The 27991-nt window shown below is 38.8% G+C and overlaps 1 protein-coding gene across 1 annotated transcript in view; it reads right to left on the reverse strand.

Moving 5' to 3' along the window:
• Window positions 1–14341, reverse strand: part of LOC145981343 (microfibril-associated glycoprotein 4-like) — an 86414-nt gene extending 72073 nt beyond the window's left edge. Inside the window, exon 1 of the mRNA XM_083114566.1 lies at window positions 14170–14341. The gene's annotated coding sequence lies outside the window, so the exon portion shown is untranslated. The remainder of the gene's footprint in view (window positions 1–14169) is intronic.
• Window positions 14342–27991: the final 13650 nt, after the last annotated feature.

Here is a 27991-nt window from a genome sequence, read left to right on the forward strand (position 1 = left end):
TTGACTCCAGAAAATGTCAAGATGTTGTGCTTCGAATGGAATTAATTGAACGAGAAACACAAATGTTTTCACGTCGTGAAAAGGAATGTAGTCCTAATCTAGTTGCATTTGCTGGGACACAGAAATTTAAACCAGGTTTCCAGTCGTCGCAAGCACAGAAAAAGGACTTCGTTAATCCTCAGGATAGTAGTTATAAAAGCATCGGAGAATGTGATAGATGTTTTAGAAGACATGATCTTGGACATTGTCCAGCAAAATATTCGATATGTTCATTTTGCAAAAAGAAAAGTCATTGGCATGTAAAAGGCAAGTTTAGGAAAAAGAACTATGAACTTACGAGTAAGACAATTACCTCAGATCAAACTTCTAAGTCGAATTTAAACCTTTAGACGCTATTGTTGGTGAACAAAGCATACATAATGAATTTAATGGTTTGTCTTTATTGTACCTTGAAGTTAGTGATTCTCAGATAGTACTTGCACTATTTCATCGAACACAGAAAATGCAAAAGTAGAAGATGCTAAGCTCACTCGTTCAAGAGCAAGGAGCATTAGTTTCAAGCCAAAAACACAAGTTGTAGATGGCACTAATATTCTTGTGTCAGCGGAACCGTGCATAATTGATCTGTGTATTGATAAGCGAACTGTACAATGTGAACTAGATACTGGATCTACAGTTACGCTGTTCAATAACAAGTCTTTCAAAAACTTGTTTACTCATAGGCGAACATAATTCAATACACTAAAGTTACGAGGTGTGAATAATAATACGTTGAAGTTGAAAGGTCAAGCTTTCATTGATTTATCATTGAATGATATATTGTATAAGTTGCCGGTTATATTGTGTGAAGAAGAACTGCGTTATCCGTTGATTGGACGTTCATGGCTCGACAGTATTCATCCACGTTGGAGAAAATTATAAACACAATGTAACACTGTGTTGACAAACACGGGGTCTGAACGAAAGAATAACGCAGGCATTAATACTAAAATATAGGAAAATGAAGGTTTGAGATCAGCTAATTTATTATCTAGCAAATATGCTAAAGTTTTTGATGGTGATCTATCAAAGCCCATCACACCGTTTAAAGTGTATATGCCTTTGAGAAGGAATGCTTCGCCTGTTTTTAAACGGCACTATGAAGTTCCATATGGACTACGAGATAAAGTAGAAAGTGAAATAGCGAAGTTGGTCGAAATAGGACTCTGGGAAACTATTATGTACTCTGACTGGCATCACCTCTCGTCGTAGTTAAGAAAGAAAATGATCCATTACGCCTTTGCGTTGATTTTCCTGGTAATGTCAATAAAATGACTGCAAATGTGAAATTTAACATAGCTAAGCCGGAAGACATCTTTGTAAAATTAAGGGATTGTACACATTATAGTATCATAGACCTTCAGATGCCTTATTGTCAGTTGATGTTGGCTGAAGAGGCGCAGCACATCACAGTCGTCAATACTCATGTTGGATTATTCCGGATAAAGCGACTCTGCTTTGGAATCTCTATTAGCGGTGACATATTTTAGATGTGTCTTGCAAAGATATTAGGAGATACTCCTGGTGTCTCCTTTTATTTCGATGATGTAATCATCGGTGGAACTTCAGAACGTGAGTGTTACAATAGAACATGTGTTGTACTGTCAATGTTAGATGCACATAACGTAAAGGCAAGTTTAACGAAATGTATATTTGTTGCCTCTCAGGTTGAGTATCTCGGAGATGCGAAGATGGGAAATTCCTTAGAGCAGTCGCGTTGTGCGATCGGTGCTTGGAATGCATCTGCCAGGAAGTTGCCAGTGACAAAAGTGGATGCAAAAACTGTTCTCAATCTAAGCGGTTTGTTCTTCCTGGGATTGGTGATCATAATGACATTGATTATTTCGGGTGTGGAACAGAATCCCGGTCCATACACTACTGATGACTTTATCCAAAAGTTGCAATCGATTGACGGAAAACTTGACAATATGGCTCGAACAACATCAAACGTCCAAGATGACGTAAGGTCGTTAACAATGGAACTACGAGAATTAAAGGTAGCAAACGCCATGTTAAAGGAAAAACTGCAGTTTTGTGAGTACAAATTAGACGATCTCGAAAACAGATCGAGGAGAGATAATTTGATTTTTAGAGGGTTCAACGAAATGCTAGGTGAAACGTGGGAATGCTCGGAACGTCTAGTGCGGAATGCTTTGTGGGACCTATTGGAAATAGACACCGGTGATTTCGATATAGATAGAGCTCACAGGCTAAGGACTGGGTCTAAGACACCAATAATAGTTAAATTTTCTAACTATAAACTCAAGAAGTGGATTCTTGCAAGGGCTCGCTTATTTAGAGGAACAGGAATTAGTGTGCATGAGGATTTTTCAAGGGGCGTGCGCGAAACCCGGAGGGAATTGGCTAACTATTTGCAACAGGCAAGAGAACAGAACCTATATGCAGTCATGAGGTTTGATAAGTTGGTGATAGAAGGCAGATCGTACACTTTAAGTTATTTGAGTGAAAATGGACTTCCGTGTGCAGCGAGTGACGTAATAAGTGAAAGTGTTGCCAATTCTCAAACTTCAAATCATTCAGTTAACGACAAGTGTGTCGTCTCGCCTAGCGCCGGTCGAGAAACTGAACATCTCCGCACCCAGCCCCTTCTCCCCGTTAAATCACCTACAGAACCAGCATCATCATCATCATCACAGAACTTTCCTGTTCAGCATCCACACCCTCCTCCCAAAAAAGCTCAAACCAACAATAGGAAATCATACAGTGAAGCAACAAGGAAACTAGACGCACCACAATCAGCGATGCAGAACGGCGCCCGCAGGTATGCAGCAGGAATCGAGGACAGAAGAGTGTTCTATCCTCCTCCTCCCTTAACGAGTCACAATAACATACCCCCGAGGCACAATAGAAGATTTCCCTCCACGTACCAGGCATGAGGTCAGCAAACCCGGTGACAAAAGAGACCTCACCAAAAATTACGGCCAAGTAAGTACAAGCAACTCCAAATGTATTTCAGAAGATCTTGACACTTCGTTGTTTCAATTATGTTACCAAAATGTTAGGGGTCTCCGAACCAAAACAAGATAATTTTACACGAATGTCCTTTGTAATAACTTTAGTGCAATAATGATAACTGAAAGTTGGTTAGCAGAATAGTGAACTTTTTGATGAAAGATATGTTGTATATAGGGGGGACCGAAGCAAAAAAGTGTCTGGTAAAACAATGGGTGGTGGTGTAATCATTGCAGTAAAATCAAACGTCAAGAGTGCATTAATAGATTCGCCGTGTTTACATCCGAATATAGACTGCATTTTGATTAAACTATGGCTAAATGGATTAGGAACTGCATATATTTGCGTTGTGTACATAGCACCTGGTAGTAACAAAGACACATACACTTTATTCTTTAGGTTCATAGAAAAGCACTGTCAACCTGGTGACGCTAAACTCCTGATAGGTGGGGACTTTAATCTGACAGATATAACTCGTAGCAATTACAATCTAACTAGTTCATCAGCAACAACGTATTTCGATTTAAACAACTTTATTAATGTATATCAACGAAAAAGTTTGAACGACATTAAAAATAGCAATGGGAAAACACTCGATTTGTTTTTGATAAATAGCAGGGAATAACAGTAACACGAAACACACAGCCACTAGTTCCTGAAGACACACACCATCCCTCGCTGCTAGTAGATATTAATCATGTCAAAGAAACCCGCGACAAAATTTGTCATAATCTACAGTACAACTTTAGTAAAGCCGACTTTCCATCCATCTATCACAAGCTGCTTAACACGAACTGGGATGTATTGAAAACAAAGAATGACGTTGATCAAGCTACAGACGTGTTTTATGAAATTATATATAAAATATTCGATGAATGTGTCCCCTTAAAGAAAAGCCGCAAAAGACAGTACCCGTGTTGGTTTACGAGCAGCATTATTAAAAATATAAGTAGGAAACATTATCACCACAAGAAGTGGAAAAAACAGGCGGGAGACTTTCCATACCACTACAATAAATTTAGCGAATTTCGAACAATAGTTAGGAAGGAAATTATAGATGCATACAACAGTTATGTTGCCAATTCGGAAATAAATATTGCAAAAGATAGCACCCAGTTTTGGTCGTTTGTTACAAATAAACGCAGGAAAAGTAAAAAGATCCTGTACTGTTCAAAGATAAAGTGTTGTCAGACCGACTATCAGTAGTCGAAGCTTTTGCACAGCATTTTCAGTCGGTGTATAAAAAAGATCCCTCTAGATATGACATGAAAGTATTGCCTAACCACAAACAATATGAAACTTTGGATAATCTTAATATTGCAGAGATAGGAATTGAAGACGCAGAAAAAGCAATTAAAAACTTAAAACCTAAGATATCAGCCGGACCGGACAAGATACCGCCTTATGTAGTCAAAGGTTGCAGTAATATATTGAAATACCCATTATATCTACTTTTCAATTTAATTCTTGCAAAACACAAATTTCCTGAAAAATGGAAATCCACGGCAATTTGTCCACTTCCCAAAAGCAATAACACTAACGACGTACAAAACTACCGACCAATAAGTATGCTATCAGCACCAGCTAAAATATTCGAAAAAATCATGCACTGTTACATATTTACCCACGTAAACCTGTAATATCATCGTTTCAGTATTCCGGCTTTGTACCACGTAGATCGGTGTTGACCAATCTCTCCGATATTACCAATTTTATTAGTTCAACATTGGACGAAGGAGGTCAGGTTGACGTAATATATACCGACTTTTGCAAAGCGTTCGACTTTGTTAACCACGATATTCTATTAAGTAAATTTGCATGCTTCAATATTTCTGAACCACTGCGTCAACTGTTCGCTTCCTATTTGCAGAACCGTAAGCGGTACGTGACGTATAAAGGCCACGCATCCGACGAGATAAAAGTCACCTCAGAAGTACCTCAGGGGTCTAACCTTGGGCCACTTCTTTTCACATTACTTATTAACGATTTGCCTGATTCATTTGAGAACTCACACAAATTGCTGTTTGCAGATGACCTGAAATTTTATAGGAAAATAAGCAAACAAGATGACAGTGTGCAACTTCAAAATGATATTACAAATTTAGAAACGTGGACAAAAATCAATGATTTAACACTAAATATCAGTAAATGCCATTATGTAATATATACTCGAAAGAAAAACCCAGTTGAATTTCAGTATCAAATATACAACAATACTCTAGCAAGAAATTTTACAGTCAAGGATTTAGGGGTTATTTTTGATTCAAAGCTTACTTTTAATAAACACGTAGAACAAATAATTAGTGAAGCGTTCAAGAACCTTGGGTTTATTCTTAGAATGGGGAGGGATTTCAAGAGTATAGAGACACTAAAAGTTTTGTATTATTCATATGTAAGACCAAAACTCGAATATGCATCTGTTATATGGAATACAGACACAGCAAAGTACAGTGTAGCAATTGAAAGAGTCCAATTGAGATTTCTTAGATTTTTAAAATACAAATTTCTGAAAGTTTACCCCACATTTGAACACTACGACAACCTATATATATGAATGTCGGTTTACAAAGCTGTGTCACAGAAGAACTTTAGATGAAATAGTATTCTTGTGGAAATTGTTAAATCACGAAATAGATGATGAACATCTACTCTGCCAGATTAATTTTCGAATCACGTCGTTGAAAACTAGACTAAAGAATGAAGTTTTTCTTATAAAGAAGGCTAGATCCGAAACTAAAAAGAAATCTCCATTGTGGAGAATGTGCACCAGTTACAATAACCTGCTAATCAAGAATAACACCATTGACATCTTTTCTATGAACCTAAGGGACTTCAGTAAAGCCACTATTAGCACAATGACCTAAGCTTAAACACATAAGTTCGTATTGAAATTGTGTGATAAACTGTATATATATCTGTATATGGTATATATATATATAAAACAAATATTTTTAATATGTCTATATATATATATATGATTTATATCTCTATATTACAGAAATATATGTAATTGTAATGACTATGTATCCTTCATATGGGCTCTGTAATTAGGTATGTACCTGTTGAGTTCAATAAATAAATAAATAAATAAATACACTATTAGTAAAGATGGATATATTCCATCTGAGAAGGATTGGCACGTAGTGGTTAATTGTCCAGTACCACAGAATTATTCACAGCTACGTTCATATTTGGGAATGTTGAACACTTTTAGAAAGTTCATCCCTAATCTTTCGTCCAAGATACGCCATAGTTTTACAGGACTTTTGTAGAAGAATGTAACTTGCGATTGGTCGAAAGAGTGCGGTCAAGAGTTTGCTGACATATCACAGGAGCTTAAAGAACTACAACCTATAATACCTTATGATCCTTCAAAACCTAGTGTTAATTTACGATGGATCACCTTACGGATGCGGAGCAAGACTTTGTCATCGAGTAGATGGACAACTTCAAACAGTAGCTTGCGCATCTACAACATTGTCAGAAGTCCAGCAGCGTTATGTTCAAATTGAACGTGAAGCATTGAGCGTAATTTTTGGAATTAAGAAATTCGGTCAACAATTTGAAATAGTGTCAGATGCCAGTGCTATTAAGTATGTATTTAATCCCGAGAAAGGTATCTCGAAACACACATCGAACCGACTATTAAGATGGTCATTATTCTTATCGGGGTATAATTACCGTGTAGTTTCTTCATCGCATGTGCCTGTGACAGACATGTTGAGTCGGTTACCACAACAAAGTGAAACTCCAATAGAAATACAGAAGGTTGTTCGGGATATCTGATAACGTTTTTGAAAGCCGTTGGGGGCGCTGTTATCAACGTCAGTCCGTCCAAACGGTGCATGCTGAGTCACGTCAGTACCGAGAACGCGTGTGCAGAGTGTTGTGCCATTTACATACAACGATGGCGAAGAAAATTGAACCATACCGGGAGGGCTACATAACAGCCCTTTCCGATGCTACATATTGCTATTCGGCAATCAACACCATAATCAAGAAGGACCTGCAACTAGAAATGCGGCATAAGCGACTAGTTCACAAGCTGTTGCCTCGTCACATTGCGGAACGTCGCACGAACGCTAGAAAGCTCTGTGAGACCTATCTTGCAGGGGAGAGATGGAAAAATGTGGTGACATTAGACGAAGCATATGTCTACGTTAGTGACTGTCACAAACCCAGTGCGATTTACTACAGCCCTCGTGACAAAAACAATTATCAAACATTGTATCGAGAATGCCAGGAAAGTTTTCCACGAGGTGTCATGATCATCGCTGGATACTGCTATAATGGCAAGCTAGCAATTCGCCGTGTAGCTAATAATGTGAAGGTGAACTCCACGTACTATCAGGATGAGGTTTTAACACCAATTTATAACATAGATATCCCGGCACTGCATGGGGGGGGGGGGCATAAACCAGGTCTGGGTGCACCAAGATAAAGCATCCAGCCATACCTCCCGTTCGACTCGTTTGTTCTTACAGCGAATGGAGGTGGAAACTTTTATTTGTGCAATTCCTTACAGCGACATTCCGGTCAAGGCGCCAGATGGGTCACCCATGGACTTCTGTGCATTTGGACTCCTAAAACGGGCCTTAGGAAAGAGACGTCCACGCACTCTCAATGGCCTCTGGAAAGCCTGTCAGGAGGAGTGGGTATAGTTGGACATGATAACTCTTCGGAAAAGTCTGTTGCAATGGAAATTACGTTGTCGGGCTATACCGCGGAATGCTGGATTTTCCAATTGAGCATGATCGTTGGTGGCGACATGGGTTTTCATGAACTTATCACCCTTCCAACATTGTCCTCAGAGATCCCGAACGATCTTCTGTAGATGCGACGACTTGTAACAACGTTGACACATGTGATTCAAAAATATCTTTGAAGGAATTTAATGAAGCCACATTAGAAGACCCAATGTTATACAAGGTAATTTTGTTTGTCAAACATGGCTGTCCAAATAGATTATCTGTAGAAATATTCATCCCGGATTGGGTGTTTTCTTCGAGCGACGACGTCTTCTATCTGTAGAGAATGATTACGTTAGTTGGATGGGAAAGATTATTGTACCATCCACGTTATATGAAAAGGTATTGAAATTATTACATTCTAATCATGCAGCATCCCGTGTTATGAAAGATGCAGCTTCGTCCATATACGTTGTCTGGCCCTATAAATGAGTGGCCAGAAGCTTCACTCGTAGCAGAGAGAATACACGTAGACCACTTTTTCTTCGGAGGAAAGATATTTCTTATTCTAGTCGACGCATTCAGTATATGGGTTGACATATGGCCAGTTCATTCTCTGGATTCGGTGGAAACCATACGTTGGATATTACAGTCTTGTTCTAACTTAGGTCTACCAGACAATATTTATTTTGTCAGATAATGGTCCTGCGTTCAGTAGCCTAACTTTCCAGAACTTCTGTTCACAACCCGGAATAAGGCACATAACCATACCTCCGTACCATAGTCCGAGTAACGGAATGGCCGAGAGTTATATTCACACTGTTAAATACCATTTGAGAAAATTGGTATTGGAACACCCCAATTTAAGTTCATTACAAATGGACGCGAGGATGGCGGAGGTTTTTCTGTTTATGAGAAATTCCAGATTACGAGAAACTCAAACTTTGCCTTCTGCTTACGTGTTGGGATTTCAACCAAGCCTCTGGTGGATGTTAACTGATATGACTGAGCGCGAAAGGCGAGTGTATGTCCCACCACTTCTTGGATCACGGCGGGGCCGAGTAGAGAGGAAGAGATTTGACAAAACCTATCTTACATATCTTCCTAATGATCCAGTCTGGGTGCAGACACCGAGGTAAATTCGCCGAAGCATGTACCAGGAATGGTATTGTCTAGAGTTGGCAACAGCCTAATATATAAAGTGCAGTTGTTCGACGGATCGACACGAACGGTACACGTCAGGTGGCTACGAAAACGTGAGTGTGAACAAAACCCCTCATCAACAGATCTACCTGATCCAAACATCTCGAAACCAGCAGAACACCCTGAGGATGCAAAGGGAAGAAGAGAGATCGAAAAAAAACCAAACACAGACGATGTGCGTGCAACATCAGAAGGTCGAATAGACTTAGGAGATCTCCTGATAGATATTGTGAGACCAGCACTTAAAACAAAAAGGAGACTCCAGGAGGAGATGATAGACGCATTATAAGAGGAATAAGAAGAATTTGTATTTTATAGCATGTTATTGATTGGTTGTCATAGTAACCGTGTGCAAGATGTACGTGAATGGCTTCCATGCATTAAAGTTATGTTGTTTACTTTGAACCTACGAGTTTGTATGTCTTGTGTATGTATAGATAAGAAAACACACACACAACAAGGCTTACATATACACCCATTTCTGTTGTGATTTTATTAGTGATATTATTATTAACGCTATGTATAAAATTTTAAATTCAAAATTGTGACATGATCGGATTAGTGAATATCGTTCGCACGTTTCGTAAAGGTAACTATTGCAAATGTTTATAGGTGTTGAGAAATTTGTGGAATGTAAATTCATTGAACGAACAAAGACTTCAGACATAGAAAAAGAGAGATGTGTCGCTTGGAAACCAACCATAAGAAATAAATTAGACCTTCCGAACCGAAGAGACACGTCATGCTGCACGTGTCGCTCAGACGGGGCCGTTTTCTTAATACCGCCTCGGTGTTGGTGGGGCATGAACGTTTAATTTTTTTGCTTCAGACTGAAGGAGCCCGTGTCGCTTGCGGCCTCAAATAATGGAGTTTTCAGATCTAATGTACACGTGTCTCATGTCGCGTCGGAACGAGCAAGCCAACGTTTACACCTGCCTTAGCGGCAAGACAGGCCGCACAAGCTTGCATTGGTAAAATCCTCAAAGCGGCACGTATCGCTTGTTGTTTCCGTATGAAATCTCTCTATTCAGGCCGAAGCGATAAGCAACACGTGCCGATTAGAAGCGAACCCTCAGAAATCAATGCAACTTTTCGAACCGATGCGACATGGCAAACTGCATGTGTCACTCAGACTGGTCTGTTTTCCCGATAGCGTTTATCGTGTCGTCTCGGTCCCTTTGGAGCGCATGCGCGGTGAATGCTTGCTTTTAGGGAGATTTTACACCGAAATGTGGCACGCGGCATGTGTAGCTTAAGGATTTCACCAATCGAAGGCAGGCTAGTGTGACCTATAACGCCTCTATGATGTGAAACGTTGCTGTTGATAGGCTCGTTCCCAAATGGCATGTGTCGCGCGAGCACCTGAGAATTCACACCGGAGTGGCAAGCGATAAGCGACACAACATGTCGCTTGAGGATTTCACCAATGCAGCCTTGTGCGGTCTGTCTTGCCGCTAAGGCAGGTGTAAACGTTGGCTTGCTCGTTCCGACGCGACACGAGTCCCGTGTACATTAGATCTGAAAACTCCATTATTTGAGGCCACAAGCGACACTTGCCCCTTCAGTCTGATGAATAAAAAAATAGAAAGAAAAAGAACTATCCATGCACCACCAACAAAACGAGACGACACGATGGACTGTATTAAGTCCGAGCGACCTGTGCAGCTTGGCGCTTCTCTTGGATTCGGAAGGTGTCATTTATTTCTGATAGTGTTCCCTGTCGCTTCGGTGTGAATTCCATCCAAAGCAAAATATTCACCGCAGATGCAAGAAGCGACACTATGTATGTATGGTATTGGGAAAATGACCCAGTCCGAGTGACACGCGAGCGACACGTGAAATTGTCGTGTCGCTTCGGTTTTTTTAAAAAAATGCATTCATTTCTGTGTGCCAAGGGACACTTATCACTTGTCGCCTGTCGTTTCGGTCTGAATGCTTCCATTGAATCAACGGGCTCCTGTCTTGAGTCTACTATCGAGTGTCGCGTATCGCCTGATGTTTCGGTCTACCTATAATCTCGACTTAGGCTTACTTATTGAGGTGGCGTAAATTGTTATTAAATCGTGTTAAACCTTTGTACATATCTCATATTTTTATATAATAGTGTTTTGTGATGCATTTACGAGTGTAGGAGTTATAATGCAACTCCTATTTTGATTCTATTGTTATTTCATTAAACTCTTTCTGGTATACTAACGTAGTATTACATAGTGGTAAATGAACACGCCCCAGTACATAAAAAGATCTAAGTCTCTTTCTTTCTTCGTCAAAACTACTTACTAAGAACTTCGTTTTATTTTTCTGACGATTTAAACATAAAGAAACATAACAAGCAGCCTTAATTTTCCCGATGAAATTCCCTCTCGCTGAATGTTAACAAATAGAAGCAACAGCCAGGTGGCACATCCCAACATGGTGGCCGCCGCAAGCTCTTTTGGCTTCAGCTCACGCCACACACGCTCTCTCTATACCTTCTATAGGCTACTCTAAGGCGAGGTCAGACATAGACGTGTTGTTTGCTGCTGCACTCCTTGCTATAGGCAGGACCGGCGGAAGGGGGGTGGGGGTCAACCGTGCCACCGCTCAGAGCAGCAAATTTTCAGGGCAGCAAAATTTGAAGAGAAGAAAAAAATAAGCCTATTGAAAACTTGAAAATTATTATATTATATTATATTATATAATTTGGAAGTTAATATATGCCAACCCACCGTTTTGAAGGGACGTATCAGTAGTCTCACTTTAAAACCGCTGAGTGCCGCAAGGTGGGAAAGGGATTACGCCGCAGGCCAACCGGACAGCAACAGTGGCACCAAGAGACACGACGCAGCGGGAAAAAGTACTACGTGAACTTCGTTCTACTGGCTACTACGTTTCTTATCGCGCTCGATTGGTCGCTTTCCCGCTCCCCACTGCCCTTGCCAGCATTAGGATCGGCCGCCGTAACAGTAGAAAATACCTTTAGTGAAGAAGATGAGAAGTGCAAAAGACAAATTTGAGTTCATAAAATAAATGAAAAAAGGATAGTTACGGAGAATTCCATCATTGGTCTCCTGATCTATTGCAAACACCAGGATAAACTTGCCAATAATAATAATAATAATATTGGTAGTAGTGGTAATGGTGGTGGTGTTAGTAGTAGTAATAATATTAGTAGCAGTAATATCAAAAACATTATCCTCGTAAATCACGCAAAAAGGGGGTAGAAGTTGATTATTTAAAAACGTTCAATTTCACATTAGCTACTAATGGAAAACAAGCACAGAAACTGTTGTTTCTTTTTAAGATAGAAAACGTACGAGGAATGTTAATAGGGCACAAATAATTTCACCGTGCGCCATGGTAAACTCTTTTACTATTTTGTTTTTTAGATCGTTCGGCTCCTAGGGTCGACTCCCGACGCCTCCTAGCTACGACTCTGAACTTGACGAGACTAAGAAAAAGCTGACTTTGCAAGCGAATGGGGCAAGAAAATTTTACTAAATGCATCATAAATTTGAAATCAAGGGCGAGCAATTGTCCCTCTTTGCCCACCCCTGCATGTGCCCTTGGCTGTCTAAAATAAAAATGCAAGAAATACGCGAACACAAGTTAGTGTCCTTATATCCTGCTACTCTTCCTTTTTTTTACTTCAATGTTAGGCCCCCCTAGAATTGATTTCCTTCCAAGGATGCGGCAATGACCCCCCACCCGTGGCTGTGCCACTTCACAACAAAAACGACATCCACAATACACCTGTTCTACGCTACAGCTGGGCCGAGCATGACGCTTTCCGGAGCAAAACGAAGAGACGCGATATTACACGAGAGAGTAGCTGACGAAATCAATGGAAAATTTCCACACTCTAGAGCGTCTCAACCTTATAAAGTCAGTATGGGTTAAATGGAGCGCGGTGTTGCCAGATCAACAAACGGAGGAGCATCGAGTAGCTGTTAATCGCTAATGATTGTGACAAATTTACTTCCTTAATATCGTATAGGGATTCTTCAAAATCTATGTATTTGATGCATTTTGAAAACAAAAACCATAGTTACCTCAAGATTTGCATGTAAATATTTATATTTCGACGTAACTACTTACTATTTTACATTTGCATTATATGTGTAATACACGCAACTATTGTTAATTCTTTCGATGAATGTTGTATCTTTTACATAAAGAGAATTAAATAAATAGTAAAACAAACATTAAGATATATTTTTTTCCGGAAAATAAAGCACACTTCACTTCCTACGAACCAGGACCCATGCCTGCAACTGAATTGTAACATTGGTGGCCCGCAATGAATTTGAACGCGAGACAGCCCGCATAAACAAACTACGATTGCGGAATAAATAACGGTGCTGTGGAGTATCAATGCATTCTAAAAATAACTTCAAACAATGGTCAACACTTTTTTCGCTTGGTCTGCACGTGTATCGCGACAAACCGAAAAGTTTCTCGCTAACCAACTTTCTCGTGATACGGTCTGATGATTTATACAAAATATCCAATATAACTCTCCTCGTAAGCAAATTAATTTACTCTGACGAAGAATATCATATCTACAAACACAATAGATCCCATAGAAAAAAACTGGCGAAGTTGTTCAAACTATTTCATATTTATGGCTTTTGAAGTATTTACAAGAAAAAAATTAAGCGTTTTGCAAAATTGCATAATTATGGAAATTTCAGATCACATGAATTTATGACAGATTATATAATTCCGCCATTAAATAGAGCATAAAAACTCCACAGGATAATGATTTCACTGTTTGAAATTTAAGACTTTTACATTTTGTAAATTTTGTAACATCTGGCGACGCAGCCGTGGTAGAGAAGGACAGAGCTATTGGCATAACTCATGTATTAGAGAGAGAGGCAAGTACTTCATTTACTTCCATACTGACATTTAAGGTTGAGACACACTATAGAAACCTGCAGATTTCTGGCCGGAAATTCCGTTCTTCGGTTCCGCCCGTTTCCCTGTAGTGGGCGTTACACCATTTGATTTTAATAGAAACAGACGACAGAAGTTCTGTTGCCGGACATTTCCCTGTCTCCCCTGGAGAGAAGCTTAGAACGAGGTGCTCTCGGCGCCACCGCTGTTGTCTGGTTGCTCTGTTCCCCGCTCTCCACTTCCCTTGCCAGCATGTTGGCCGCCCGCCGTTAGACTAGACAAAAGCTATAAGACTTGAACCCGGTGATTCTGGTTTCACAGAATCTTAAAGTGACCTATTGGGTAAGCTCGAATATAGTTAATTTTAATTATATACTGAACTACTTACGCGTTTCTCAACTGTCTCCAAGAGAAGCGCTTTGTCTGCAAATGGGCACAGTTGCTCTTTGAGTTCTTCTATGATAATTTCAACGGGTTCGTCTCCATTATAGCGATTCACATACGCGGGTTCAGCCGTTGATGGGACGATGACGTACAGGAACCACAGAAATACTACGCGATACATGTTTGCACTGACAACGAATACTTTGCTTCCCTTATATTAATAAACGACAACGAGGAAACTTGGCAAGAAATATTATTTGGCTGGACACTAACTTAACCTTTCCCCTTTGATAATATCATTGAAGTAAATTAACCACATCTTCATATCATTATATTTCTTCCTCATAAATAACTTGGATCCCAAATTACTTGTGTGCGCATTAATATCTACTTTATTTTAATTGATTGGCGTCTTTAGTGAGATCTAATTGTTTTATAGTATAAATTCAGATCTCACTGAAGACGCGAATAAGATATAATAGAGTAGGCATTAATGTGCGCACATTGAAACTAAAAAAGAGTGGAGTCGAGTATTTCATGCTCTTTTGATCATCAGCTTGTTTCGGAAGGCATATAATGCATGAAGTAGAGTTGCATTTAATTCACTGAAAAAGTAACTTAGTTAGTCTAGGGTACTGTATGCGACCACTTTCGCTCGCTCAAACTCGTTCGAGTCTCCCACGCTCGAACGTACCGCACTCGTACTGGAATAATTGGCAACGTCCCGTATTGTTATTCCAGACCCTAATAAGCAGCACTGTCAACCTAAAACCCAAACATTGAAGGAAACCACTCTATGCAATTACAATTCTAAAGAATTATTTCGTATATTATGTAACACTCAAACAGCACATTAACAGTATCATGCATCGGAGACACATTTAAATCGGATATTTTGTGTTTCTCGTGGTTAGTACTTACCAATTATGTATTGCGGAACATAGTCGAAGGTGTCATTATGCTTTTTGCACGAAAACAAACACATTTTCTGCTAAAATAAGCCATTTTCCTGAATGCTACGGAAAGCACGCCACGGTGCGATATCACTTGCTTTGCGAATAATAACGCTTCTTTTGTTTTCGAATATCAGTGTTTCCAACTCTATTGTGCATGAAAATTCCTATGTTCCACGAATTATTGAGTTTTTGAAATTATACTTTCAAGTCACGAAACATGCGAAGTTAGCCAGGTTACGTTAGTTTTGGTTTGTTTAGGTTACGTTAGTAAAAATTAAGAGATTGACTTACCTTCACAGTATCTTTCACGTATTTATTCCACGACACATCCTTCTAGCCTGCAGCATCCGTAGGGTAAGTTAGTTTTTTTTTTACACTTTCTGTCACTAATCATTCACGGGAACGAGGTATGCCTATGAGGTTAGGTTAGGCCTGTTAGGTTAGGTTCCATTAGCACTCATTTCGCCCCTAAATATGTGCTTCATCATCGAAAAATGTCCTCAGTACGTTCAATCACGCAAAACCGTGCTAGCAGACAGCCGGCGCTCCGGTATCCGTAGGGCAAGTTGTTTTTTTTTTTTTTTTTTTTGTTTTTTTTTTTTTTTTTTTTTTTACATTTTCTGTCACTAACCATTCACGGGAACGAGGTATGCCTACGAGGTTAGGTTAGGCCTGTTAGGTTAGGTTCCATTAGCACTCATTTCACCCCTAAATGTGTGCTTCATCATCGAAAAATGTCCTCAGTACGTTCAATCACGTATATCCGGACAACATCGGTTTTTCTCGATTTTCTCCTGCAGGAAATTTTTCCTCGCCTTGGGATTTTGTTTGTTGAATTCCTTATACAATAATCCAAGGGATCTTCTACGCCCGATAATAACCTAAAGTCACATCCATGACATGCCATTTTCTCGATAAAAATCGCGCGTTTCTAGGAAAAAAACCGCAAGTTTCTCGAAAAACCCCACGAACCATTCGCACGAGGTTAGGTTAGGCCTGTTAGGTTAGGTTCCATTAGCACTCATTTCAGCCCTAAATTCATCCAAAAACCATTTTCCTTTCTCGAAAAAAACCGCGCGCTTCTCGAAAAAAAAAGCGCGTTTCTCGAAAAAAATCGCGCGTTTGGGAACCCTGATTCCACTAGCGAGATCGCGTGACTTCGACGCTAGAGCCATCTGCAGGTACATCTTGGAAACAACTGCATGATGTTGTCGATTTTCACAAAATGCGCAATATTATTGCATGAAAAGTGATTACTTATTGTTCTCCTGGATTGTACGATGAAGTTTTAGGAAGAATATATATCGACGAAGGTTCTAAACCTTGGAAAAACTCATTTCCGTAAGTAGTTTCTTGTGTAAAATTGAAGAACTGTGTCTCCGATGCATGAAACTGTTACCAAACAGCACATATTGAAACGTAAAATGAATACACATGGTGAGAGAGATTCAGCAATTACAAATATCGTATCGAAGTGCAAAAAGTACGCGTACATCATTCTTCACTTACCGAAAAGGATAATCATATTCTGCGAAATAATAAACTGCAGATATAACATTCAATCGAACATCATTTCAATATGATGATAATGTTAGCCTAAGCAGTTTCAGCCCATAATCATCTCTTCATTTTCACATATCTCGGTAAGATATACAATACTGAATTTTTCATGAAGATGATGACAATGTTCACTTATTTTTCAATTTCACTTCGTCTTTTACTTCATGATACATATTTGAGGGCCAACTATCATCCTGAAGAACTATGCGTCCTGAAATTTACATTGGTACGTTACAAGTGTTCTTATTTGTGACCCTTTTGTAACACGACAGATACCAATGCGTTAGTCCAGTTCTCCTCTCCCAGGACTTTTTCCATTGCACAGACAACCAGTTTCCTCAAATGTCTTGCTCCAATCGTAGATTGACTGCCTTGTGGGTGGTTGCTTACCATACCGTGTTCTAAAACGATGCTGCACGATAGTAACAGAATTTGTTCTTGCAAATTCAGTCACGCAGAAAGCCTTCTCCACCTAGCTAACGGCCATACTGATCGACTTCATCATGGGTGCTCACGTGATGGTGACGTCACGAAGACAAACGAAAAGTGGAGGTCGTAAACTTGAAGACGTTCTCTACACAACAGTACTAAATGCTTTCTGCAAATTTCAAATTTCAAACTGTATATTTCTTATAGGCTAACCCTGGTCCAGAAAGCACATTCAATGCCTTGTAGCTTCCTAAACTTGGCACAGAAAGCGTAGTTCTCGAAGTATATGGGCCCGACCCTGTGGCCGAGTGGTTAGCACATCGCGCTGCGACGCCAAGGGTCCCGGGTTCGAATCCCGGTCGGGCTTGGTTGTTTGTGAATGTCCATTCATCAATTTCATCATTTCATCACTCATCCCCATCTTCGCAAATTAGCCAAGAGGCACAAAACGCGAAGTAAAATAAACTAAATCAATCAATCAATCAATCAATCTAAGTATATGATTTATGGCTACAGTATTTTTCCATGTGTATCTGTAAAATAATCTCATCACTTGAACGGCAGAGCTTCCGATACTCCTAGAGCAGCAAAAAGAGGTCATTTGGACCCCTTATAAAAAATAGATTTACAAATTTCAAATTATTTTGAAATGGGAACTTTATTTAATTTTATTTTCTATGTGTTATAATCAAAGTGTTTAGGTGTTTTTGATTCATTTTCATTACAAATTATAATTATCAACTGAACACCCCAGACATGCACCATTTCATCACGAGAAGCTGATACTTGTTGCGACATGTTTGGAGACGCCCTTTCCGGTCTAAGAACACTACCCACATGATGTGTAAACTGTGACAAGAGGGAATATGCTAAAGACAGGATGACACAGAAACCACAACCTAACGCTGATATTGCAGCAGTATAAATGAAACTTTCAAATTGCCACCTCCCGTTGTTTTAGAGGTATAACGTGAAATTTCACAGAAATAATTTATATTTTGTAATATGCCATCTTAAAAAGGACATAGAACTATGAAATAACACCAAATTTCGAGGATAAAAGTTGAATAACGGGATAGTTATTAAAAAAAAAACAGTGAATGTAGGTGTCATTGTGACTCCTTCCGTCGAACTATAAGTCTTGTCTACTCTTACGGCGGACGACCTACACGCTGGTAAGGAAAGTTGGGAGCAGGGAATGCGCAGCAGACCAACCAGATAACAGCGATTGCGCCGAGAGTTAAGATGTCGCACCCCGTTCTACAGGACGCTGCGTTTCTTATCGCGCTGGACTGGTCTCTTCCCCGCTCCCCACTTCCATTGCCAGCATGTAGGGCACCCGCCGTAAGAGTAGACAAGATCTATAGTGTAAATCTAAAGCTGTATGTGAGAACTGGCGATGTACAGTACTTATTATCTTGTCTTATCTTGTTTTGTTGTTGTTTTTGCTTCCTTGTTGCTATAGTTTCATTATAAAATGTTTTTTTCAGTACTGTAGCCTATCTGAAACTTTATTTAAAAAAACAAGAAAAAGGTCAGAAAAAAGTACATTCTACGTTAAATTAGAGTAAACGGAAGAAAACGAAAGTCAGCATTGTTGCCAAATTTCTTAGCTATTGTTCGAATGCTCTGCAGGTTATTAACATTTTCTGGGGGACTTTTTAATTTCCGGAGGGGAATTCTTTCCCTGGGCTACCCCCTGAATTCATCACTGACTACAGTATGGTGAGATAGTCTGTGTTTTGAGCCTCAGCATTGTATGCTAACTAGATGCTTCAGATGACTGGTCTCCCTATGGCATTGGAGTAAAATCTGTCAGAGTTTCAAGCTAGGGATTAAATGAGAAAAGGGTGCATAAGAAATATTATTACTGTTGTGAGTTCATTATAGTATTGTTTTTCTTCTGGCATTTATTTGCGTTTCGTGTTTGGAAATAACCACCTTTAATTTTTTTTCCTGTATGGGTCATTTCGTTACGTACGTAAATAATGGGAATTTTTGTTCTTTAGAATTTCGTACAATAACAATATAGGCGTTCAGTTATCACGATTAGCCAAAAGTGGTAGAAAATCAAAGTAAAATAGCTTCATTCAATCAACCAATCAATATTTCCCGTTCAACATTTACTCTTTACTATAGTTTTTAATGTAACGTTAGTAAAATAAATACGAATAATGTATTTATATCATGAGAGAGCTTTGTTCTATTTCCTTCCTGAATTCTCTGGACTTAACAAAGTTCGCGGCTGCTGTTATCATAGGTCAAGTTGTTCGTTCCTTACATACAAATGATGAACAAGTTCAAATTGATATGTCTTTCTTCTTCTCCTCCTGTTTTTATGTCACAGACTTATTAAATACCAACAACACATTTGGCACAACACCAAAGTAATCGACCAATAGCATACTTGATATGTGAGGAAAAGAACATTATAAACACCTGAAACGTGGTGTTAAAATCAACTACTGTGCCAGTATTTCATTTAGACCTTAATATTAACGTTGCCAGTAACTAGAGTACTCCATCTCTCGCTCAAACTCATTCGAATCTCCCACGCTCGAGCGTGCTACGCTCGAACGTACCGCACTCGTAGTGCAATGATTGACAACATCCCGCATTTCAGAGCCTAATAAGCAGCACTGCCAACCTAAAACCCATACATGGAAGGAAACCACTCTATGCAATTACAATTGTAAATAATAATTTCGTATATTATGTAAGACTCAAACACAGCACATATGAAATAATGTAATATCTACAGACCGAAACGTAAAATGGATACACATGCTGAGAGACCTGCCTAAAGCCAGTCTCACACGGTGGTTAAAGAAGTCCCCACTTCCCGACCCACATCCGACTCGAAACTACCATAATATTTTTTTACGTCTTGAGTTCGGAAGGGCAGCAAAAGGGGTTTCACACGATCTTTAAAATTGCATCTTTAAAAATGGCGACAGCACAAATACGGTATATAACTTCGCACGTTTATATGCTAATAACTGCTGAAGATTTGGGAAAATAATGTTTTATCTTAAAAGAATAAGAGAATAACATTGGCACTGTTGAAAAATGCAGCACATATAACCCTTGGCAGTGAATGTGAATATATAACATATGTTATTTTAAGTTGATATACCACTTTACGGACACACTAGCCTAAAGTTGCATTACCCGTATATTACGATAGATGTTGTATATTCTAATGAACCACTTCTCGTACGGTTTTGAAGTATATTCCCCAATACGAACTACTTAATTAAATTACATAAACTTCACAACATTCAAAGTGCAAAAATTGTGGTGTTTACATTAAGTTGCCAACTAATTAGAATTCATAAATTATATATCATTACAACACTAGCAGATTAAATTACTGCGGTGCTACACACAGCAAAGTATATTTGTTACAGCCAACATACGAGTACATACGCATGCGGGTGTTCAGTGTTCACTGCTTACTTCAAGTTCAATATAGTATTCTTGTCGGTTGTGAAAGTAAAATAACAGTATCACATTACGAAATTTAGACATACGAACTATTTATTTTAAACAATAATAATTAGTAGACTCTTCACTCAACAAATAAAATATTCGCCCCAATCATTTATAGCTGCATTGGTCAATTTTTTTCTTCTTTAAGCTGCCTTGAATAAACAGTCGAACATCTATTGTCTTTCATCTTCTATTACTTCCTACTTCAGCTGGCCATTGTGCTCCTCAGTTCTGATTGGTAGTTCTATGGTATTAACGATGGATTTAGAGACGGTTTCTAATTCTGTCGGAAACTGAATAAAAGAAAGCTCTCACACGATCGTTAAGTAAGGAAGCTAGAAATCGATGGCGAAGTGAGGACCTACCTAACTGCTGTGCGAGACTGGCTTAAGCAATTATAAATATCGTATCACATTGCAAGAAGTACGTGTACATCATTCTTCACTTACTGATCATATTCTGCGAGATAATAAACTGCTGGTTATAACATTCATTCCAACATCATTTCAATGTGACAAAAATCGTGGAAACATAAAATGTCAGCCTAAGCAGTTCCAGCCCATAATCATCTGCTTTATTTTCACATATCTCGGAAAGATATACAAAACTGCATTTTAACATGAAGATGATGACTATCCACTTATTTTTCAATTTCACTTCGTCTTTTACTTCACGATCCATATTTGAGGGCCAACTACCATAGACAAATTACGGAAATACGTCTACTAATAGGGTTCGAGAGTTCGAGTGTATTTCGCTCGTACGGTCGTTTTTCGTTCTAGCAGAAGACCTATCTTTTCTGTGTGCCATCTAGCGTTGACCGTGCGAACTATTTGCCGCTCGAGCGAGAAGCGCTCATTGCAGCTCTCTACCAGTAACCTTTCTTTTCACTGTCCGTTGTGCAAGTATACATGGAATTTTACGAGATGTAACTAATAGCATATTTGCTATCATATTAAGTTTTATTTTTAATATATCACTGTTGTCTGGTAAGTATCCATAACAACGAAAGTAAATTAAAATTATTTCAATGTAAAAAATAGAAGGTAACATTGAAGTTAAAAGTGTAGACCTAATTAAATTCTTATAGTTTTTAGATAATTTTAACTTTAGCAATGAGCTTTCAACTCCTCAACTTGGTAATTTTTCTGACGTATCTACAAGTACAAAATTCAGTATGTTACTCACGGATATCTTAAAAGTTTTAATAATGTACATTCAAGTCAAGTGTCAAATATTAGCAACCTGATGAATGGATAGCGAAACCAGATGGTGTAATCTCACCCCTCATCTCCATTCAAATACCACCTTTGCTGCATTCCTTTTTTATTCTTATTATATGCATAAATTGTATGTCTGGGTTCGTTCCCTAATTGGTAGGACGATTTTCGTTTTTAATCCACGAAAATTAAGTTTTGAGGTTAACATTTGTCACCACCCAAGTATTTATTATCTCATATAATTTAGATTTCGTCTATAATACTAGTCCTCTACAATTATATATACTATGGGCTGACAATTTGACTACCTCACTTATTAAAATATTTAGCAGAATCAGAGGCCTTTGTGGGAAGTACGAAAAATAAATAGTATAATAATTAAATAGTTTATTGAGGAAACACAACGACTAAAAATTTTAATTATATATAACATTTGTAACTTCAACAATAGGAAGTTTTCCAACAACAAATCTAGCTTAATATCATATATAAATTTGATTGACATGAATCATTCAACTTACAAATATAACCACACTTGATGTAGGCCAAAATGAATGTACCAGAATCAGATTGTGTTTCCAATTACGATTAGGGTTGGTTCAATGTTCTGTATTATTCTTAAGTGGAAAATATCTTATCAATCAGTAATTTGGAATAAGGAAGTTCTAAATCTAATTGAATACAAATGTACATGATTAGTGGATATCGGATAACTCTGAAAGGATCATCTGCGTAATGGTAGCATTAAACATAACATTAAAAAATAGTGCTCAAATGAAACTAATTAACTAACTCAAGTCATATATGAATCTTAGATTACGAGGGTCACTATTTATATTTTGAGCCTTGGCAACACTGATTGAAGTTAGGCGCGATTTGACGTTTGCACGGAATCGTCTGGCATTATTGACCATAACGTACTACAAATGTTTTGTCAATAGCTTCATTTGTGTTGTTTATGTTGCCTTGGAGATTACGCGACAACAATAAAATGGAATTAACTCGTGAACATTTTCGTGCGATGATTTTTTACGATTTTCGACGTGGATTATCAAGACAAGAGTGCATCGATCAACTTACTTCCACATTTGGCGATGAAGCCCCATCCTTTGCCACTGTGAAACGCTGGTATAACGAATTTAATCGTGGCCACCATTCGCTCACCGACAAGATTCGCGAAGGTCGTCCAAAATCAGTTGTTGTTCAAGAAAACATTGATGCTGTGCAAAACCTAATACTGCAAGATCGTCATGTGACATACTGTGAGATTGAGGCAACCATAGGCATTAGTTCCACCAGCATATATAAAATATTACATGATCATTTAGCTGTGAGAAAGGTATGTTCTCGTTGAATCCCACACAATTTGACAAAAACTCAAAAAGACGCTCGCGTCAATTGGTGCAAACAAATGCTCAATAAATACAATCGTGGTGCTTCAAAAGACGTATATAAGATTGTAACAGGTGACGAATCATGGATATATGCATACGAGCCGGAACGTAAACAGCAGTCGACTGTATGGGTGTTTCAAGATGAACCCAATCCAACAAAAGTTGTTCGCGCTCGAAGCACACCGAAACAAATGGTCGCCTGTTTTTTCGGGAAAACTGGTCATGTGGCAACTGTGCCTTTAGAGGAACGTAGAACGGTCAACTCTGAATGGTACACAACAATTTGTTTGCCAGAGGTCTTCGGTCAAATACGGAAAACAAACAAACGCCGTCGGATCATTCTTCATCAAGACAATGCAAGCTGTCACACATCTAGTCTAACAACCGACTTTATGAACAGTCAAAAAATCGAATTGATGTGTCATCCGCCGTACAGTCCTGATTTGGCACCCAATGACTTCTTCTTGTTCCCGAATGTCAAGAATAAAGAGCGTGGACAACGATTTTCGTCGGCGGAAGACGCCTTTGATGCGTTCAAAAAACATATTATGGAGGTGTCTCAAGAAGATTGGAAAAACTGCTTTGACAAATGGTTCGAACGAATGCAAAAGTGTATTGACCATAAAGGAGAATACTTCGAAAAACAATAAATCAGTTTTCAATGCCAAATTCCTGTTTTTTTCATTGTTAGGCTCAAAATATAAATAGTGACCCTCGTAAACTTAAATATATTACAGCGGCGTATACTCTGGGTCATCTAGGTAATCGCAGATGACCCGGCTGTATTTCTTTTTCTTCGCAATATTCTTCCAAACCAATTTCGATGCATACATTTCTTTGCTTGTAGCGCGCGAATGCTTCCAACAGTTTGCTGCTGAATGTCCGGGAACCTTTCTCCAGCCGGTGAAATGACTTCAGGGAATCTCACCCTGACGTCATTCCTCCCTCTTCCCTTACAACCCTTGGCGAGGAGGGCGGAAAGAGGGAGAGGAAACACTGCTTCTCAGGCGCGGTGATTCCGTGGCCAGGGTAAGCTCCTTCGTGTGAGAGTCCACCGGTCGCACTCTCTACCTTCAAAGCCTTTTTTCCGTTCCCTCCGCTGAACTAGGGAAAATATACCCGGTAGAGTGCGAAGAACAGGAAAATTGAAAAACATGGACAAACCAATTCTACGCTAATTTTCACTTTACATTTGCTTCTGTCTTGCTGATTTCTGTTACTTGAACATACATTTATCAAAGGGAAAAAGTTTAATTATTGAAGATGAAGCAAACTAAATTCAAATTCAAAGTTTAAGCAATTAAAGCACCTATTTGCTGACTCCCCCCATCCTTGTATTTACAAAAATAGTGATTGTTTCTCCTCTCTAATCTTCAAAAGCAGCGAGAATACTACTTTCACGGAACTGAATATTTTTTAAAGGGAAAGATATCAAAAATAAATTATATATATATATATTAGTTCATTTAAGTTGCTATATTCCGCCTCTTTAGATTAATAGTGATCAAGATGAACGAATTAAACATAAAACGAAAAAAAACACATCAGGCACGTAGCCAGGTGGAGGACTCGGGGGGCTGAAACCCCCCTCCCCGAAATCCTACAAATATCTAATTTAAAAAGTGTATAGTGGTAATTAATTTTACTTCATTAGCAGGATTAAACACCTTGCATAATACGTTGTAATAATCTGAGATTCATCTTCAGGACTTCTAACCGCACTGTTTCAACTTTATGTGGCGGCTGCTAATAAGGGATGATCCCCAACCCGAAATAAAATTCTGGCTCTGGCCTGCAATGATTCGAACTTTTAAAACCTGTCATTTCGAGCTCGGAAAGGGATTTTTTTTTATCATTCATAGGGAATTTCATTCTCAGCCAGGAACACAACAACAGAAGTTTGGCGCGTGAAACTGAATGGGTGTAGTCGTTGGCTTCGTGCTGTGCTTCGTGTTTATTATTTATTTAGGTGTTAGTGTTTGTCGTGATAGTGCTGTGTTAAAGGGTAATGGATGTGATACAAGATTTGCTGGTGAAACCTTTTGGAACAAGATCTTTTCAGGAGAAGTTGCAACTTGTTAATACAGGTAGGCCAGTGTCATCGCTTGAACTTATTTCTACACACAAAGAAAAAAATCGGGAATATGTGAGGCATTTTCGCAAGCAAATTATGACAAAACACCATGGTTGACAGGAAGTATAAGTGTTAATAACCTTTGCTTTTTTGTTGGCCGTGCTTACTTTTCGGGGCTGAAAATGTATGGACTGAATGTATGGACCCGTGGCGGATACTGTAATCTTTGCAACGCTTGTGTCAAACATGAAAAATCCAAAAGTCACATAACTTCCTTTGTTAAGCTGCAATCTTTCGCACAGACACGTATTGACGTGCAACTGGACAAACAGCGTGCTTTGGATGTGGTACAACACAAGTAATCGGGTCCTGGAGTAAGTTGAATTTTGCACTTAAATTAATATTTCGGGTTTTTATTTCACTAGTGCACGTCTTTCATTTTATATTTCACAGGTTGTTTTTTTATAGCTTTATAATACTGTCTTGTTTTATTATTTGAAATTCTACACCTATATTAAACTGCAATAACGAGAATTAATTGATTGTGGTCGTAGCAATAAGACAAACATTCCGACACAATATTCCTAAATCCAATATGGATCCTGACATAAATTGCACGGAAACTTTTGAAGTTTGAGGATCAAGGGTCGGAGATTACCCACTCTTTAGAATCAGCATACGCCACTGATATATTAATAATACTACCAGTGCACAGATGATTTCCGCAGACCGATTTCACCAGTTCAAGGTAGAACTGCGAGATGTGAACCCAACCGCTGCCAGAGTAAGAGAGAGAGAGCTCCGCACGCCACGCGAGAGCCTTCCCTTTCCATGGTCACATGACCTGGGGCCCGTCAAGTATCTGAACGCTCAGCGAGCAACGTGTTCGCTCAGCTACTTGACGGCCAAATAGGAATTGCTCCGCGAGCGCTGCTCACTTGATCGCTGAGCGAACTTGAACCTTGCTCGCCACAGAATATAGCGTTTTTGAGTTTCGATCTCGTGAGGCAAAGGGAAGAAGAGGAAAAGTATGAGGATGGAGGGGTGGCGAGTCGTGAGTGGCGATGGCGACCAATGAAGAAGGAATTATTTATGATGAACGGCTTGCAATATAGCGTAATTAGAGAGGAAGTTCAAGTAACAGTAGGTGATGTAATATTCCAGTTTTTGTAATCAAAGTGTTGTTTATTCCAAATAATAAATATTAAATACAAATATACACCGTAGTTTTGGAAAGTTGTGCAAGGGAGTTTAACGATGGTCCGCTATCTGAAGCAAGGTGCCTAACCCTCTCGTCGCCCGAAGACCCAACCCTCAAATTATACTTATGCCTAATTTTTCCTAAAACCACAATCAAACTGGAATTCGCACGACCACCTTCCGCCAGCGATAATTACGCCGCTTGTAGTTCCACAGTACAGACGACTCACAAAATTTTGAACGTTAATTCCAAAAATATTAAAATGAAAAAACTATCACTATTATTATATCTGTAAATTGCCAATCAATAAAAAGTAAATGAAGACCAACTATTTCGAAACACCCTGCAATGGAATTTCCTGAGAATATCTATGTTGGCTATCAAGAATTCCAGTTATACATGGGAGGACCTCGTAATCTGTGAAATCACAAACCAAGCAAAACATTAGCCACTAATTTTATACTCACCCGGTATAACTGTAGTATGTACAAAACATGAGTTTACAATAACAATCCCATATCCAAAAGATAAGCGTGCTTTTATTTGTTCTAAAAAGAAATAACTTTGTCAACCCATTTTACTTTATTCCTTTATCTAAGACAGATGCACAGCGTGAGGAACGGAATTCACCACGCTACTTGATACATACTAAACGTATTACACGATCACATGCAATATCCCAGGATACCATACATCCAAACATGCACATGGCCTCCCATCCGCTGAAAGACAGAAAAGAACAATTACGTGTGTCAACATAAGGCAATTATATGTTCACAATAGGTACCAAAGTGAATAACATTAAGTCTGAATATTTACGGCATCTTTTACATGCAAGAAACAAGGTAATATGATTCAACCTTTACACCAGATACCACAGGACTTAATATTTAAACTTTCATCAATCTTTCTAACATGTGCTTGTACACTCAAACCAAATCAAATATATTGATTAGTAATACAAATTGACTTTGTTTGCATCACAATGTGCAACGCTTATGACAAAACGGACTTTCCCGATCTGTACTAATAGATAAATGTTCTACAATTATATTATTCATACGTGCAATAATTGCCTCTACCGACAATTCCAAATTATCTTCCGAAACTTGTTTCCTATATTTTAATGCCTGAGAACCTGGTGCACTTTACATCTTGCAGTAAGACAGACTTTACTTCGGTTCCAACTGCTATATCAAATAATGACACATGGAATAATTTCTGACCTGACTCTCAGGTCGAATGAAGTGTGCTCCTTGAGAATCACATGATCGCCACATGCATAATGTCAAGAGGCATGTTAATACATGGAATGTATTGTTTCTCATACTTCGCAAACAAGACGTGAAGACACTATTATTTTTGTAAATATTGAGTGGAACATTAATAATGTACATTCCACACGTGCACTGTCAACTACACCATGTAGTATTGCTGGTTAGAAGCGTAAATTCTCGCCTTACCTTGGGTCGAGATAGCTGTTGAATCCTGCTACGATGC

The sequence above is a fragment of the Lepisma saccharinum genome, chromosome 29 (genome assembly GCF_977018435.1).
Source record: "Lepisma saccharinum chromosome 29, izLepSacc3.1, whole genome shotgun sequence".
In the NCBI taxonomy this organism is placed as follows: Eukaryota; Metazoa; Arthropoda; class Insecta; order Zygentoma; family Lepismatidae; genus Lepisma; species Lepisma saccharinum.